The sequence below is a fragment of the Ambystoma mexicanum genome (genome assembly GCF_040938575.1).
Source record: "Ambystoma mexicanum isolate Mex_15411 chromosome 12 unlocalized genomic scaffold, UKY_AmexF1_1 Mex_chr12_unloc.1, whole genome shotgun sequence".
NCBI classification, from domain to species: Eukaryota; Metazoa; Chordata; class Amphibia; order Caudata; family Ambystomatidae; genus Ambystoma; species Ambystoma mexicanum.
In genome coordinates this window covers 2,218,609-2,231,610 of record NW_027182322.1, presented here as the reverse complement: position 1 = coordinate 2,231,610, position 13,002 = coordinate 2,218,609, and the positions used below count along the sequence as shown (strand labels likewise).

Genomic DNA, 13,002 nt, shown 5'->3' with positions numbered 1-13,002 from the left:
GAGCAGGAAAGTGTGAGAGCAGTGATGGTCTTGTGAGAGTTTACAGCTGTTATTGACCCTGTCCCCTTCCATTGCAGAGTTTTCTCCCTATAAGAAGTGCAGAGGCTCCCTCCGGGGTGCTAATAGTAAATTTATTTTTTGCGCAGGAGAAGTGCTCTTCACCAATTGCACGTGCCAAATCACCCGAAGGCCACCACCATAAAATTCAGGCATTCATGTTCATGCGTCCTCCATGTTATGTCCTTATAAAGGGATGCATGTTCATGATGACTCCATGTCACACCTGCATACAAGGATGCATGTTCATGCCGCCTCGTTCTCTTGGCTTCATACAGGGATTTTATCTCCTCCCTGTCTCACCCTCATGCAGGGATGCATGACCAATGCTCCTTCCCTTCTCGCCCGCATACATGGATGCACGTTCATGTCTCCTCGTTCTCTCGGCTTCATACGGGGATTTTATCTCCTCCCTGTCTCACCCTCAGGAAGGGATGCATGACCAATGCTCCTTCCCGTCTCGCCCGCATACATGGATGCACGTTCACGCCTCCTCCTTCTCTCGGCTTCATACGGGGATCATATCTCCTCCCTGTCTCACCCTCATGCAGGGATGCATGACCAATGCTCCTTCCCTTCTCGCCTGCATACATGGATGCACGTTCACGCCTCCTCCTTCTCTCGGCTTCATACGTGGATCATATCTCCTCCCTGTCTCACCCTCATGCAGGGATGCATGACCAATGCTCCTTCCCTTCTTGCCTGCATACATGGATGCACGTTCACGCCTCCTCCTTCTCTCGGCTTCATACGGGGATCATATCTCCTCCCTGTCTCACCCTCATGCAGGGATGCATGACCAATACTCCTTCCTGTCTCGCCCGCATACATGGATGCACGTTCACGCCTCCTCCTTCTCTCGGCTTCATACGGGGACCATATCTCCTCCCTGTCTCACCCTCATGCAGGGATGCATGACCAATGCTCCTTCCCTTCTCGCCTGCATACATGGATGCACGTTCACGCCTCCTCCTTCTCTCGGCTTCATACGGGGATCATATCTCCTCAATGTCTCACCCTCACTTCCAACATGTGTAATTTCTTGTTCTCTTTGACGTCTGGGGCATGGGTGGCTACTGCACAGCTCTAGATGTCGCCCACCTGCAAGGTGCTATGGAAAGCACTTTTCCACATTGGACGTGCTATATTAACCCCCTCTCCCCAAATACAATAAAAATAAAGAAATATATGTGCTTCCATAATGTCTACCTTCTAATGTTTCATATGTGTAAGCACATTGTCCTCCTCCTGACCACATTCTAAATCTATGTGCAAATTGTTCCTTCCATAAACTGTCACTTCCTTGGCCCTTTATTTATAATGACTGTTATACTCACTCTCTTTCCGCCACAGTATAAAAAAGCCTAGCACACCTCATGATAGGACTAAGAAATTCCTGTCATTTAGTTGGAAATGATTTTCCCATTATCCCCAAAAACTCCTCACTGTGTCTAAGAACGCTTTTTTTCACAGGACAATATAGATCAGATTGACTTGAAAGGTCCTTTCACGCGACTACAGAATGCCTCTCATTCCACTAAAAGATACGCCAATGCCTACAATAGCCTAGGACTATACTATGAGTCCTAATGTAGAAAGACCACAAGTCCACAGATATGCCTGTTTATTTAAACATCTGTATTATCATCAGCGTGTGACTGTAAAGGCGGGACCTCGCGCTCTCTGTAACGCGCTCCATTGGCAACATCAGTTAAATGTCGTTGGTTCAATCCCTCGCGGATGTTGTTTTTATTAACATTTGTAACTGGGAAATACTGTCGCTGCAATACATATGTCTTAATCAAGCTAGTGGTTATTGACGTAAATGGCAGTGTTATAATGTTTCATGTACTGCAAATGTCACCACATAATGCGCTCTTATTTAGATTTGGTTGAAATACATTACAGTCACCCGATTAAAAAGTGTGCAAAGAGCATTAAAGAAACACAAGGTTCATAACAGTAACAGGACATATCGAATTGTTTCAGTCCTCCACAGAGATTGCCAATGTATTAATGGAAATTCTAAAATATCTGCCCAACTGCCGTGACATTGCCTCACTGCAATGCCGTGACTCGGATTCGAACCGAGGTTGCTGCGGCCACAACGCAGAGTACTAACCACTATACATCACGGCGAGCTACTTGGGCTGCTACAATGTGACGTTCCACCTCTATCATAAGCTGTACTCCATCTGTGATGTCATGACTCATGTTTGAATTAAAGGTTGGTTGTGATGTTATCCATGAGAATAAGTGGACACCTGATCCCCAGTCACTTATTTAAGATCTCAATAATCAAGTCAGAATCCAAATGAAAGTCATCAAAGTGGAGCCAATTAGAAATAATATAGTTACACAAACCTGGCAATGGTGCGGCAGCCAGGGACGATAATGGCCCGCCAGCCTGAGAGCAGTGATGGTCTTGTGAGAGTTTACAGCTGTTATTGACCCTGTCCCCTTCCATTGCAGAGTTTTCTCCCTATAAGAAGTGCAGAGGCTCCCTCCGGGGTGCTAATAGTAAATTTATTTTTTTGCACAGGAGAAGTGCTCTTCACCAATTGCACGTGCCAAATCACCCAAAGGCCACCACCATAAAATTCAGGCATTCATGTTCATGCGTCCTCCATGTTATGTCCTTATAAAGGGATGCATGTTCATGATGACTCCATGTCACACCTGCATACAAGGATGCATGTTCATGCTGCCTCGTTCTCTTGGCTTCATACAGGGATTTTATCTCCTCCCTGTCTCACCCTCATGCAGGGATGCATGACCAATGCTCCTTCCCTTCTCGCCCGCATACATGGATGCACGTTCATGTCTCCTCGTTCTCTCGGCTTCATACGGGGATTTTATCTCCTCCCTGTCTCACCCTCAGGAAGGGATGCATGACCAATGCTCCTTCCCGTCTCGCCCGCATACATGGATGCACGTTCACGCCTCCTCCTTCTCTCGGCTTCATACGGGGATCATATCTCCTCCCTGTCTCACCCTCATGCAGGGATGCATGACCAATGCTCCTTCCTGTCTCGCCCGCATACATGGATGCACGTTCACGCCTCCTCCTTCTCTCGGCTTCATACGGGGATCATATCTCCTCCCTGTCTCACCCTCATGCAGGGATGCATGACCAATGCTCCTTCCTGTCTCGCCCGCATACATGGATGCACGTTCACGCCTCCTCCTTCTCTCGGCTTCATACGGGGATCATATCTCCTCCCTGTCTCACCCTCATGCAGGGATGCATGACCAATGCTCCTTCCCTTCTCGCCTGCATACATGGATGCACGTTCACGCCTCCTCCTTCTCTCGGCTTCATACGGCGATCATATCTCCTCAATGTCTCACCCTCATGCAGGGATGCATGACCAATGCTCCTTCCCTTCTCGCCTGCATACATGGATGCACGTTCACGCCTCCTCCTTCTCTCGGCTTCATACGGGGATCATATCTCCTCAATGTCTCACCCTCACTTCCAACAAGTGTAACTTCTTGTTCTCTTTGACGTCTGGGGCATGGGTGGCTACTGCACAGCTCTAGATGTCGCCCCACCTGCAAGGTGCTATGGAAAGCACTTTTCCACATTGGACGTGCTATATTAACCCCCTCTCCCCAAATACAATAAAAATAAAGAAATATATGTGCTTCCATAATGTCTACCTTCAAATGTTTCATATGTGTAAGCACATTGTCCTCCTCCTGACCACATTCTAAAACTATGTGCAAATTGTTCCTTACATAAACTGTCACTTCCTTGGCCCTTTATTTATAATGACTGTTATACTCTCTCTCTTTCCGCCACAGTATAAAAAAGCCTAGCACACCTCATGATTGGACTAAGAAATTCCTGTCATTTAGTTGGAAATGATTTTCCCATTATCCCCAAAAACTCCTCACTGTGTCTAAGAACGCTTTTTTTCACAGGACAATACAGATCAGATTGACTTGAAAGGTCCTTTCACGCGACTACAGAACGCCTCTCATTCCACTCAAAGATACGCCAGTGCCTAGAATAGCCTAGGACTAGACTATGAGTCCCAATGTAGAAAGACCACAAGTCCACAGATATGCCTGTTTATTTAAACATCTGTATTATCATCAGCGTGTGACTGTAAAGGCGGGACCTCGCGCTCTCTGTAACGCGCTCCATTGGCAACATCAGTTAAATGTCGTTGGTTCAATCCCTCGCGGATGTTGTTTTTATTCCCATTTGTAACTGGGAAATACTGTCGCTGCAATACATATGTCTTAATCAAGCTAGTGGTTATTGACGTAAATGGCAGTGTTATAATGTTTCATGTACTGCAAATGTCACCACATAATGCGCTCTTAATTAGATTTGGTTGAAATACATTACAGTCACCCATGAAAAAGTGTGCAAAGAGCATTAAAGAAACAAAAGGTTCATAACAGTAACAGGACATATCGAATTGTTTCAGTCCTCCACAGAGATTGCCAATGTATTAATGGAAATTCTAAAATATCTGCCCAACTGCCGTGACATTGCCTCACCGCAATGCCGTGACTCGGATTCGAACGCAGAGTACTAACCACTATACGATCACGGCGAGCTACTTGAGCTGCTACAATGTGACGTTCCACCTCTATCATAAGCTGTACTCCATCTGTGATGTCATGACTCATGTTTGAATTAAAGGTTGGTTGTGATGTTATCCATGAGAATAAGTGGACACCTGATCCCCAGTCACTTATTTAAGATCTCAATAATCAAGTCAGAATCCAAATGAAAGTCATCAAAGTGGAGCCAATTAGAAATAATATAGTTACACAAACCTGGCAATGGTGCGGCAGCCAGGGCCGATAATGGCCCGCCAGCCTGAGAGCAGGAAAGCGTGAGAGCAGTGATGGTCTTGTGAGAGTTTACAGCTGTTATTGACCCTGTCCCCTTCCATTGCAGAGTTTTCTCCCTATAAGAAGTGCAGAGGCTCCCTCCGGGGTGCTAATAGTACATTTATTTTTTTGCACAGGAGACGTGCTCTTCACCAATTGCACGTGCCAAATCACCCGAAGGCCACCACCATAAAATTCAGGCATTCATGTTCATGCGTCCTCCATGTTATGTCCTTATAAAGGGATGCATGTTCATGATGACTCCATGTCACACCTGCATACAAGGATGCATGTTCATGCCGCCTCGTTCTCCTGGCTTCATACAGGGATTTTATCTCCTCCCTGTCTCACCCTCATGCAGGGATGCATGACCAATGCTCCTTCCCTTCTCGCCTGCATACATGGATGCACGTTCATGTCTCCTCGTTCTCTCGGCTTCATACGGGGATTTTATCTCCTCCCTGTCTCACCCTCAGGAAGGGATGCATGACCAATGCTCCTTCCCGTCTCGCCCGCATACATGGATGCACGTTCACGCCTCCTCCTTCTCTCGGCTTCATACGGGGATCATATCTCCTCCCTGTCTCACCCTCATGCAGGGATGCATGACCAATGCTCCTTCCTGTCTCGCCCGCATACATGGATGCACGTTCACGCCTCCTCCTTCTCTCGGCTTCATACGTGGATCATATCTCCTCCCTGTCTCACCCTCATGCAGGGATGCATGACCAATGCTCCTTCCCTTCTCGCCTGCATACATGGATGCACGTTCACGCCTCCTCCTTCTCTCGGCTTCATACGGGGATCATATCTCCTCCCTGTCTCACCCTCATGCAGGGATGCATGACCAATGCTCCTTCCTGTCTCGCCCGCATACATGGATGCACGTTCACGCCTCCTCCTTCTCTCAGCTTCATACGGGGATCATATCTCCTCCCTGTCTCACCCTCATGCAGGGATGCATGACCAATGCTCCTTCCCTTCTCGCCTGCATACATGGATGCACGTTCACGCCTCCTCCTTCTCTCGGCTTCATACGGGGATCATATCTCCTCAATGTCTCACCCTCACTTCCAACATGTGTAACTTCTTGTTCTCTTTGACGTCTGGGGCATGGGTGGCTACTGCACAGCTCCAGATGTCGCCCACCTGCAAGGTGCTATGGAAAGCACTTTTCCACATTGGACGTGCTATATTAACCCCCTCTCCCCAAATACAATAAAAATAAAGAAATATATGTGCTTCCATAATGTCTACCTTCTAATGTTTCATATGTGTAAGCACATTGTCCTCTCCTGACCACATTCTAAAACTATGTGCAAATTGTTCCTTCCATAAACTGTCACTTCCTTGGCCCTTTATTTATAATGACTGTTATACTCTCTCTCTTTCCGCCACAGTATAAAAAAGCCTAGCACACCTCATGATTGGACTAAGAAATTCCTGTCATTTAGTTGGAAATGATTTTCCCATTATCCCCAAAAACTCCTCACTGTGTCTAAGAACGCTTTTTTTCACAGGACAATACAGATCAGATTGACTTGAAAGGTCCTTTCACGCGACTACAGAACGCCTCTCATTCCACTCAAAGATACGCCAGTGCCTACAATAGCCTAGGACTAGACTATGAGTCCCAATGTAGAAAGACCACAAGTCCACAGATATGCCTGTTTATTTAAACATCTGTAATATCATCAGCGTGTGACTGTAAAGGCGGGACCTCGCGCTCTCTGTAACGCGCTCCATTGGCAACATCAGTTAAATGTCGTTGGTTCAATCCCTCGCGGATGTTGTTTTTATTCCCATTTGTAACTGGGAAATACTGTCGCTGCAATACATATGTCTTAATCAAGCTAGTGGTTATTGACGTAAATGGCAGTGTTATAATGTTTCATGTACTGCAAATGTCACCACATAATGCGCTCTTAATAAGATTTGGTTGAAATACATTACAGTCACCCGATTAAAAAGTGTGCAAAGAGCATTAAAGAAACAAAGGGTTCATAACAGTAACAGGACATATCGAATTGTTTCAGTCCTCCACAGAGATTGCCAATGTATTAATGGAAATTCTAAAATATCTGCCCAACTGCCGTGACATTGCCTCACCGCAATGCCGTGACTCGGATTCGAACCGAGGTTGCTGCAGCCACAACGCAGAGTACTAACCACTATACGATCACGGCGAGCTGCTTGGGCTGCTACAATGTGACGTTCCACCTCTTTCATAAGCTGTACTCCATCTGTGATGTCATGACTCATGTTTGAATTAAAGGTTGGTTGTGATGTTATCCATGAGAATAAGTGGACACCTGATCCCCAGTCACTTATTTAAGATCTCAATAATCAAGTCAGAATCCAAATGAAAGTCATCAAAGTGGAGCCAATTAGAAATAATATAGTTACACAAACCTGGCAATGGTGCGGCAGCCAGGGCCGATAATGGCCCGCCAGCCTGAGAGCAGGAAAGTGTGAGAGCAGTGATGGTCTTGTGAGAGTTTACAGCTGTTATTGGCCCTGTCCCCTTCCATTGCAGAGTTTTCTCCCTATAAGAAGTGCAGAGGCTCCCTCCGGGGTGCTAATAGTACATTTATTTTTTTGCGCAGGAGAAGTGCTCTTCACCAATTGCACGTGCCAAATCACCCGAAGGCCACCACCATAAAATTCAGGCATTCATGTTCATGCGTCCTCCATGTTATGTCCTTATAAAGGGATGCATGTTCATGATGACTCCATGTCACACCTGCATACAAGGATGCATGTTCATGTCTCCTCGTTCTCTCGGCTTCATACGGGGATTTTATCTCCTCCCTGTCTCACCCTCAGGAAGGGGTGCATGACCAGTGCTCCTTCCCGTCTCGCCCGCATACATGGATGCACGTTCACGCCTCCTCCTTCTCTCGGCTTCATACGGGGATCATATCTCCTCCCTGTCTCACCCTCATGCAGGGATGCATGACCAATGCTCCTTCCTGTCTCGCCCGCATACATGGATGCACGTTCACGCCTCCTCCTTCTCTCGGCTTAATACGTGGATCATATCTCCTCCCTGTCTCACTCTCATGCAGGGATGCATGACCAATGCTCCTTCCCTTCTCGCCTGCATACATGGATGCACGTTCATGCCTCCTCCTTCTCTCGGCTTCATATGGGGATCATATCTCCTCCCTGTCTCACCCTCATGCAGGGATGCATGACCAATACTCCTTCCTGTCTCGCCCGCAGACATGGATGCACGTTCACGCCTCCTCCTTCTCTCGCTTCATACGGGGATCATATCTCCTCAATGTCTCACCCTCACTTCCAACATGTGTAACTTCTTGTTCTCTTTGACGTCTGGGGCATGGGTGGCTACTGCACAGCTCTAGATGTCGCCCACCTGCAAGGTGCTATGGAAAGCACTTTTCCACATTGGATGTGCTATATTAACCCCCTCTCCCCAAATACAATAAAAATAAAGAAATATATGTGCTTCCATAATGTCTACCTTCTAATGTTTCATATGTGTAAGCACATTGTCCTCCTCCTGACCACATTCTAAAACTATGTGCAAATTGTTCCTTCCATAAACTGTCACTTCCTTGGCCCTTTTTTTATAATGACTGTTATACTCTATCTCTTTCCGCCACAGTATAAAAAAGCCTAGCACACCTCATGATTGGACTAAGAAATTCCTGTCATTTAGTTGGAAATGATTTTCCCATTATCCCCAAAAACTCCTCACTGTGTCTAAGAACGCTTTTTTTCACAGGACAATACAGATCAGATTGACTTGAAAGGTCCTTTCACCCGACTACAGAATGCCTCTCATTCCACTCAAAGATACGCCAGTGCCTACAATAGCCTAGGACTAGACTATGAGTCCCAATGTAGAAAGACCACAAGTCCACAGATATGCCTGTTTATTTAAACATCTGTATTATCATCAGCGTGTGACTGTAAAGGCGGGACCTCGCGCTCTCTGTAACGCGCTCCATTGGCAACATCAGTTAAATGTCGTTGGTTCAATCCCTCGCGGATGTTGTTTTTATTCCCATTTGTAACTGGGAAATACTGTCGCTGCAATACATATGTCTTAATCAAGCTAGTGGGTATTGACATAAATGGCAGTGTTATAATGTTTCATGTACTGCAAATGTCACCACATAATGCGCTCTTAATTAGATTTGGTTGAAATACATTACAGTCACCCGATGAAAAAGTGTGCAAAGAGCATTAAAGAAACAAAAGGTTCATAACAGTAACAGGACATATCGAATTGTTTCAGTCCTCCACAGCGATGGCCAATGTATTAATGGAAATTGTAAAATATCTGCCCAACTGCCATGACATTGCCTCACCGCAATGCCGTGACTCGGTTTCGAACCGAGGTTGCTGCGGCCACAACGCAGAGTACTAACCACTATATGATCACGGTGAGCTACTTGGTCTGCTACAATGTGACGTTCCACCTCTATCATAAGCTGTACTCCATCTGTGATGTCATGACTCATGTTTGAATTAAAGGTTGGTTGTGATGTTATCCATGAGAATAAGTGGACACCTGATCCCCAGTCACTCATTTAAGATCTCAATAATCAAGTCAGAATCCAAATGAAAGTCATCAAAGTGGAGCCAATTAGAAATAATATAGTTACACAAACCTGGCAATGGTGCGGCAGCCAGGGCCGATAATGGCCCGCCAGCCTGAGAGCAGGAAAGTGTGAGAGCAGTGATGGTCTTGTGAGAGTTTACAGCTGTTATTGACCCTGTCCCCTTCCATTGCAGAGTTTTCTCCCTATAAGAAGTGCAGAGGCTCCCTCCGGGGTGCTAATAGTAAATTTATTTTTTTGCGCAGGAGAAGTGCTCTTCACCAATTGCACGTGCCAAATCACCCGAAGGCCACCACCATAAAATTCAGGCATTCATGTTCATGCGTCCTCCATGTTATGTCCTTATAAAGGGATGCATGTTCATGATGACTCCATGTCACACCTGCATACAAGGATGCATGTTCATGCCGCCTCGTTCTCTTGGCTTCATACAGGGATTTTATCTCCTCCCTGTCTCACCCTCATGCAGGGATGCATGACCAATGCTCCTTCCCTTCTCGCCCGCATACATGGATGCACGTTCATGTCTCCTCGTTCTCTCGGCTTCATACGGGGATTTTATCTCCTCCCTGTCTCACCCTCAGGAAGGGATGCATGACCAATGCTCCTTACCGTCTCGCCCGCATACATGGATGCACGTTCACGCCTCCTCCTTCTCTCGGCTTCATACGGGGATCATATCTCCTCCCTGTCTCACCCTCATGCAGGGATGCATGACCAATGCTCCTTCCTGTCTCGCCCGCATACATGGATGCACGTTCACGCCTCCTCCTTCTCTCGGCTTCATACGTGGATCATATCTCCTCCCTGTCTCACCCTCATGCAGGGATGCATGACCAATGCTCCTTCCCTTCTCGCCTGCATACATGGATGCACGTTCACGCCTCCTCCTTCTCTCGGCTTCATACGGGGATCATATCTCCTCCCTGTCTCACCCTCATGCAGGGATGCATGACCAATACTCCTTCCTGTCTCGCCCGCATACATGGATGCACGTTCACGCCTCCTTCTTCTCTCAGCTTCATACGGGGATCATATCTCCTCCCTGTCTCACCCTCATGCAGGGATGCATGACCAATGCTCCTTCCCTTCTCGCCTGCATACATGGATGCACGTTCACGCCTCCTCCTTCTCTTGGCTTCATACGGGGATCATATCTCCTCAATGTCTCACCCTCACTTCCAACATGTGTAACTTCTTGTTCTCTTTGACGTCTGGGGCATGGGTGGCTACTGCACAGCTCTAGAAGTCGCCCACCTGCAAGGTGCTATGGAAAGCACTTTTCCACATTGGACGTGCTATATTAACCCCCTCTCCCCAAATACAATAAAAATAAAGAAATATATGTGCTTTCATAATGTCTACCTTCTAATGTTTCATATGTGTAAGCACATTGTCCTCCTCCTGACCACATTCTAAAACTATGTGCAAATTGTTCCTTCCATAAACTGTCACTTCCTTGGCCCTTTATTTATAATGACTGTTATACTCTCTCTCTTTCCGCCACAGTATAAAAAAGCCTAGCACACCTCATGATTGGACTAAGAAATTCCTGTCATTTAGTTGGAAATGATTTTCCCATTATCCCCAAAAACTCCTCACTGTGTCTAAGAACGCTTTTTTTCACAGGACAATACAGATCAGATTGACTTGAAAGGTCCTTTCACGCGACTACAGAATGCCTCTCATTCCACTCAAAGATACGCCAGTGCTTACAATAGCCTAGGACTAGACTATGAGTCCCAATGTAGAAAGACCACAAGTCCACAGATATGCCTGTTTATTTAAACATCTGTATTATCATCAGCGTGTGACTGTAAAGGCGGGACCTCGCGCTCTCTGTAACGCGCTCCATTGGCAACATCAGTTAAATGTCGTTGGTTCAATCCCTCGCGGATGTTGTTTTTATTCCCATTTGTAACTGGGAAATACTGTCGCTGCAATACATATGTCTTAATCAAGCTAGTGGTTATTGACGTAAATGGCAGTGTTATAATGTTTCATGTACTGCAAATGTCACCACATAATGCGCTCTTAATTAGATTTGGTTGAAATACATTACAGTCACCCGATGAAAAAGTGTGCAAAGAGCATTAAAGAAACAAAAGGTTCATAACAGTAACAGGACATATCGAATTGTTTCAGTCCTCCACAGAGATTGCCAATGTATTAATGGAAATTCTAAAATATCTGCCCAACTGCCGTGACTATGCCTCAATGCAAAGCCATGACTCGGATTCGAACCGCTGCGGCCACAACAGCAGAGTACTAACCACTATACGATCACAGCGAGCTACTTGGGGTGCTACAATGTGACTTTCCACCTCTATCATAAGCTGTACTCCATCTGTGATGTCATGACTCATGTTTGAATTAAAGGTTGGTTGTGATGTTATCCATGAGAATAAGTGGACACCTGATCCCCAGTCACTTATTTAAGATCTCAATAATCAAGTCAGAATCCAAATGAAAGTCATCAAAGTGGAGCCAATTAGAAATAATATAGTTACACAAACTTGGCAATGGTGCGGCAGCCAGGGCCGATAATGGCCCGCCAGCCTGAGAGCAGGAAAGTGTGAGAGCAGTGATGGTCTTGTGAGAGTTTACAGCTGTTATTGACCCTGTCCCCTTCCATTGCAGAGTTTTCTCCCTCTAAGAAGTGCAGAGGCTCCCTCCGGGGTGCTAATAGTAAATTTATTTTTTTGCGCAGGAGAAGTGCTCTTCACCAATTGCACGTGCCAAATCACCCGAAGGCCACCACCATAAATCTCAGGCATTCATGTTCATGCGTCCTCCATGTTATGTCCTTATAAAGGGATGCATGTTCATGATGACTCCATGTCACACCTGCATACAAGGATGCATGTTCATGCCGCCTCGTTCTCTTGGCTTCATACAGGGATTTTATCTCCTCCCTGTCTCACCCTCATGCAGGGATGCATGACCAATGCTCCTTCCCTTCTCGGCCGCATACATGGATGCACGTTCATGTCTGCTCGTTCTCTCGGCTTCATACGGGGATCATATCTCCTCCCTGTCCCACCCTCAGGAAGGGATGCATGACCAATGCTCCTTCCCTTCTCGCCCGCATACATGGATGCACGTTCATGTCTCCTTGTTCTCTCGGCTTCATACGGGGATTTTATCTCTTCCCTGTCTCACCCTCAGTAAGGGATGCATGACCAATGCTCCTTCCCGTCTCGCCCGCTTACATGGATGCACGTTCACGCCTCCTCCTTCTCTCGGCTTCATACGGGGATCATATCTCCTCCCTGTCTCACCCTAATGCAGGTATGCATGACCAATGCTCCTTCCTGTCTCGCCCGCATACATGGATGCACGTTCACGCCTCCTCCTTGTCTCGGCTTCATACGGGGATCATATCTCCTCCCTGTCTCACCCTCATGCAGGGATGCATGACCAATGCTCCTTCCCTTCTCGCCTGCATACATGGATGCACGTTCACGCCTCCTCCTTCTCTCGGCTTCATACGCGGATC

General features: G+C 46.6%; 1 non-coding gene across 1 annotated transcript; it reads right to left on the bottom strand.

The window, feature by feature from the left end:
- Nucleotides 1-7,025: 7,025 nt before the first annotated feature.
- TRNAH-GUG (transfer RNA histidin (anticodon GUG)) lies at nt 7,026-7,097 on the bottom strand. Its single transcript has one exon. It is a non-coding gene; the product is annotated as a tRNA-His (tRNA).
- Nucleotides 7,098-13,002: the final 5,905 nt, after the last annotated feature.